Here is a 6,000-nt window from a genome sequence, read left to right on the forward strand (position 1 = left end):
TATTAAACCATGTAAACCTATTCTGATACAATCTTAAATTACAATTATGGGGCACCAGGATAGCTCAGTTGGTAGAGCAGGCGCCCATATATAGAGGTTTACTCCTCGACGTGGTGGTCGTGGGTTCGACTCCGACTTGCAGCCCTTTGCTGCATGTCATTCCTCCCTCTCTCTCCCCTTTCATGTCTTCAGCTGTCCTGTCACATAAAAGCCTAAAATGCCCCAAAAAAATTACAATTATGAACCTGAAAATGAGCATAATGTGGTCACTTTAATGTTGTTGTTTTTATTATAAGTGACTCCTTGTGCACATGTGAATGACTGTTCTCTCTCAGGGGCAAAGGTAGAAATGTGACGTTCCCGCAAAACCTTTTATGCTTCCTTCAAACATATAGATTGGCAAGTAGTCTCTCCCTTGACCTATCGCCTTCGCCATGTAGGAAGGTCCGACCGTCTATATTTATTTACCGAGTTACTGGATTATTTTCCTACTTTATTATCTTTATTATTATTTAGAATTTTATTAGTCATTTAGTAACTTTGCAGAACAAAATGAATGGCAAACCCAGCTTTAGTTCTAAGAAAAGAACTGTGGGGGGTGGGGTTAGGGTTAGGGTTGCATCATTGTATGGTTAAGAGGCTCTTTCAGAGTGCATGTGTGTGTGCGTGTGTGTGTGTGTGTGTGTGTGTGTACAGCAGCCTGAAGCCAGCTTGTCCTTGAGACAACCTCAGATTGCAGATCTGACCAAAGACAGCATTGTGTGTTTAATTTGTTTTTACCTGCTGGAAGGTCATCAAGCCTGGATCAAGTTCAGTGGAAGATTTGGGTGTGTGGGGGTCGGGATGACCATTTCCTCTGATTTAAAAAAAACTTAACACATTCTCTTCCAACAGCACATTTATCATTTTCAAATGGCTAATATCTTTGGATGAAACCGAAAAACCCTTGCTGTTCCAGCGGGGAGGATGGAGGGAGCGAGGGAAGACACGGGTCAACCTTCAGACGCCCCAGGCGTTGTCCAGAGAGAGAGGGAGGTGATGTATTTTAAAAAGCTCTCCTGACCTGTAGGCACCCAGTCAAATGTTTGCTTGAATGGACAAGCCATGGTTTTAGAATGTGCTTTGTTTAGCAGATTTTCAAATGCACTATTACATTTCAAAGGACACACATGTTCATCACACTCACTTTTCTCTCTCTCATACACACACACACACACATGCACAGGTCCACACAAACACACACGTATTGAAGCTGCATAGGGCATCGGTGTCAGCCTGAAGGTTTCTGGCAAGGTCCTCTGGGTAATTCCCATTCACCTTGTCCAGGGTCTGTATGAACAGAGAAGTGTGTGTGTATTATGTGTGTTTGTGTGTGCATGTTTGGACACTTCTTTTGCTGTATCTGCGTGTGATCTGACTCATTTTTATGAGACAGAAATACGGAAAACAAAAGAAGTTTTGGAGGTCACAAACAAATCACAATCTATTCCTTGTACTGTGTGTGTGTGTTTGTGTGTGTGACTGCATCTGTGTTTGTTTGTGCCTGTGTGTGTGCATGTGTGTGTGTGTGTGTGTGTGTGTGTACACTCCAATATAGTAGCAAATTGAGGAGAGTTTGCTGTTGTGACTACAGGTATTTGTGGAGACTGTCTATATGCAAATGATAAAAGGATGTGAACATAATGACCCAGCATTGAGAAAGACCAAGGCTCTTGGGCTTTTTTGAATGAGGTAGCAGCAGTAACAAAACCTCATGCAGCTGCAGAATGCTGGTAAAGAAATATGAGGAGAAGTTTTGTGCTTATTTGTGTGAGGACACACACTGTACGTAAGGGCGAGACAAAGAGAAACACACGATAATATATAAGAACTGAAAACGGAATGGTTTTAAAACTGATTTAAACCCTCGAGGCAGCTATTAGTTGCAGTTTGTTTTATTGAGGCCTATAAAAATACATATATATATATATATATATATATATATATGTAGGCCTTTATCATAGAGCAGCTGGAAAGTGGGGGGAGAGAGAGAGAGAGAGAGTACATGTACATATGTACATGTCCCAAATATGAAGACTTAAGAACCAAATATTTCCAAAAATTGGAAAAATTGATTCAGTAAACGTGAACTTTCATCTTAATCTGACTGCCTTTGGAAACTCTTACAGCTATAACACGGATGCAAAAAAATGTACCCACAGTTTACAATTACGGATCTTTTTATTTTATACAAGTTTTAAGTCTTATATTGATGTATCATTATATATTAGATTAGATATTGTACTGATGTGATCTGTAATGGTTGCCTGGAAGTTAGAAAATCCATATATAAACGTATGTCAGCCTTTGCCTAGCCTTTGTGTTGTCCTCCCGGCTAAAAAAATAATGTGACATTTTTTCAATTTTCTTTCCAGGCTTCTGGCACTTGCTTGAATTTTTTTTTCAGACATTTTTGTTGCATTTTTTTTTCTTTTTTCCCCCCTGATGTTTTCGTAGCTTTTTTGCCACTTTGTCACTTTAAAAAAAAAATGTTTTTGACGCCTTTTTTTATATTTGTGTTTGACTGATTGTACATTTTGTTTGACATTTTTGTCTTTTTTCCAATTACTTTTTTTTTCTCCCACTAACACCAAATTATAAACACTCGTTTTACACATACTAAACCTCATTTATATGAAATCATACCTCATTTCTTTGTTTAAAAAGCAGAAATGTGCTAAAATGTTGATTAAAACACCCAGAATTCAATAAAAGAAGGGCACTGATCTTTCATTTTAGTGTGAAGAGCGTTGTATGGAACCATCTGCGTTATTATTGGGCAATTTGGTTGAAAGATACGTATATTTCTGAAATAAAAACTTTGAAAATGGGTCAAATTTGACCCGAGGACATCACAAGGGCTAGAAAAATAATTGGCAGCAGTGTAGTATATGTAACTAGAAGGCACTTGGAGAAATGAAACTGACTTCATTTGACAATCAATGACTATTATGACTTCTTTGTAAAAGCTAATATTTGAAATATATATATATATGATTCAGTGGCCACAGGTCGAATTGCTACTGAAAGTTTGAGTTGAGGAGTACGCAATGGACATATATTACTTTTAAATACTTCAATATATGGTGTTTCTGGTATTTTGTCCACTTCTTGCTCAGCATGCCTACTGCTTTCCGTAAATGGGATTTTATGATTGCAATTGTGCTTCTGTCTGCATGTGTTTGTGCCCATATCACTGTCACTTCTGTCTCATTTGTCCTGTGTTGCGTATTCCACATTCCCACAGTGTGTGTGTGCATGTCTGTGTGCCTCCTTGCATCAGCGTGGACCACTGGAAACAGGCTCATCATTGCTGGGTAAGAGGACATGGTAGTGGTGAGAGCAGACAGAAGGTGGGGCAACGGTACGGGGTACAGGGAATGTGGATCCAATCCTAAGTGTTAGTGATGGACTAGACAATGGAAGGTGATGTAGGATTTAAATCAACTCTTTTTTTCCCCCCTTGGAGAACTGGAGGCTGATGGGAGAGGAAATGGCTCTGTGATGCTATCCGCTGCAATCCTAAAGCTCTGTCTGTGTCTTCTTGTCTCTCTCAGGTTTTCTTTTTTATCTCCTGTCTAACGCTGTACTGTGGTGGGAGACTACAGACTAGGAACGTTTTAACCAGAAGCATTGACTATTGGATACTCTCAAAGAATCAATGAGTAATGCTCTTCCCTTAACAACTAGTTAAGGCTCTTTTTAAGTAAGTGAACTGAACCTCTCACTTCCCAGTACCCAACAGTGGAAGACTGCCATTTCTCAGTGGAAACGTGACAAAGTGTAAATGTGAAAGAGTGACGTGATGGCCAGGACCAAGCATCCCCTAACCTTTTTCTGGCTAAACAGTACAGTATGTCTGTATGCATGTAAACCTTTTAGTCCGTTTTTATTTTTGTCTTTAAACTGGGATCACAATGAATCTAATCTCAGTACAATTCTTCCCTTCATCTGTACCCCACTGCTCTCTCTCTTTCCTGTCTTTCTCTCTCTCTTCCTCTATCCCTTACCTAGCAGACATTTACACAGTAAAAAAAAAAGCTATCTCCAAATCTTTGCAGTATTCATCATCCAGCAGTTTTAAAGGTCCCATAACATGGTGCTCTTTGGATGCTTTTATATAGACCTCAGTGGTCCCCTAATACTGTATCTGAAGTCTCTTTTATATAGACCTTAGTGGTTTCCTAATACTGTATCTGAAGTCTCTTTTATATAGACCTCAGTGGTCCCCTAATACTGTATCTGAAGTCTCTTTTATATAGACCTTAGTGGTCCCCTAATACTGTATCTGAAGTCTCTTTTATATAGACCTTAGTGGTCCCCTAATACTGTATCTGAAGTCTCTTTTATATAAGCCTTAGTGGTCCCCTAATACTGTATCTGAAGTCTCTTTTATATAGACCTTAGTGGTCCCCTAATACTGTATCTGAAGTCTCTTTTATATAAACCTTAGTGGTCCCCTAATACTGTATCTGAAGTCTCTTTCCCGAAATTCAGCCTTGGTGCAGAATTACAGCCACTAGAGCCAGTCCCACAATGAGCTTTCCTTAGGATGTGCCATTTCTGTGTCTGTAGCTATTGAGGAGGAGAGAGGGGGGAGCAAGGTGGAGGGTGGGGGTGTGGCCTTGAACAACTACCACTTTGCTTGTTTGAAAGCCATGATGTCTCTTTCTCATGGGTGAGCCAAATTCTCTGGGTGGGCAAAGCAGAGAAAAGGGAGGTAACCTTTCCCCTTATGACCTCATAAGGAGAAGATTCCAGATCGGCCCATCTGAGCTTTCATTTTCTCAAAGGCAGAGCAGGATACCCAGGGCTTGGTTTACACCTATCGCCATTTCTAGCCACTAGGGGAACTCATATTAATGTTAAAAAAACTCATAAAGTGAAATTTTCACCTTTAAGTCAGTTATGAATGCTTACCAGTAGAGCGGAGGAGGTACTGTACTGTATAGTTCAACACAAGATGATGTCTTCATAGTACTCAACTTCAATTCTAAAGTTGAAAGCATAGTCTCAACCACATTGTGAGCCGATTGTGTGGAAATTATTTACCTTTTCAGCAGTAGATACTTTAAATGCATGCATGTTGCATGCAAGCACTGTTGTACTGTGCTTGTGTGTCTTTGACGCCATTTACAACTGGCGTTAACATGCAATCTGTATCTAAACACAGTATGTTGATAATAAATTCTGATTATATAAGTGTTCTTGTTGTTTCGATTCTGCAAGCATTGTGATCGGAACTCAACGTGCAAATTCTTGCTGTCATAGCTATTGATTATTTTGCAAGTGGCTGTAACTATACTTATAGTTAAATATTTGTAAGATCTTGCTATGACGAGCAGCGGGAGCATGTGTGTATATGAGTGTGAGAGAAAGATGGTTCCATGATATGTTTATAATTAAACAACGTGCTGCAGCAGCGAGTGCTGACCAGCAGGATTGCGGCGTGTGTGTGTGTGTGTGGCACGGGAGGAACAGAGAGAGGATGATAGCTGACCTAGCCACTTGCAATATCTCCATACCAGAGGGAGCTATGTAACATTAAATATGGTCAGATATGATTATTAAGGCGCCGGGCGGGTGTGGGGATACTCACAAGCCCCCGGCTGAGCGCCGCTACGTTGGAGTTTACCCCGGTGGACGAGAGGGTCGCCTCCCTACGCCTGCGGGTTGTGGGGGGGAAAACTCTGACTGTTGTTTGTGCATATGCACCAAACAAGAGTTTGGAGTATTCGGCCTTCTTGGAGACCTTGACTGGAGTCCTGCATGGGGCTCCAGTGGGGGACTCCATTGTTCTGCTGGGGGACTTCAACGCGCACGTGGGCAATGATGGAGAAACATGGAGAGGCGTGATTGGGAGGAACGGCCTCCCTGATCTAAACCAGAGTGGTTGTTTGTTGTTGGACTTCTGTGCTAGTCATGGATTGTCTATAACAAACACCATGTTCGAACATAGGG

This window comes from Perca flavescens, chromosome 1 (assembly GCF_004354835.1).
Source record: "Perca flavescens isolate YP-PL-M2 chromosome 1, PFLA_1.0, whole genome shotgun sequence".
Taxonomy (NCBI): domain Eukaryota; kingdom Metazoa; phylum Chordata; class Actinopteri; order Perciformes; family Percidae; genus Perca; species Perca flavescens.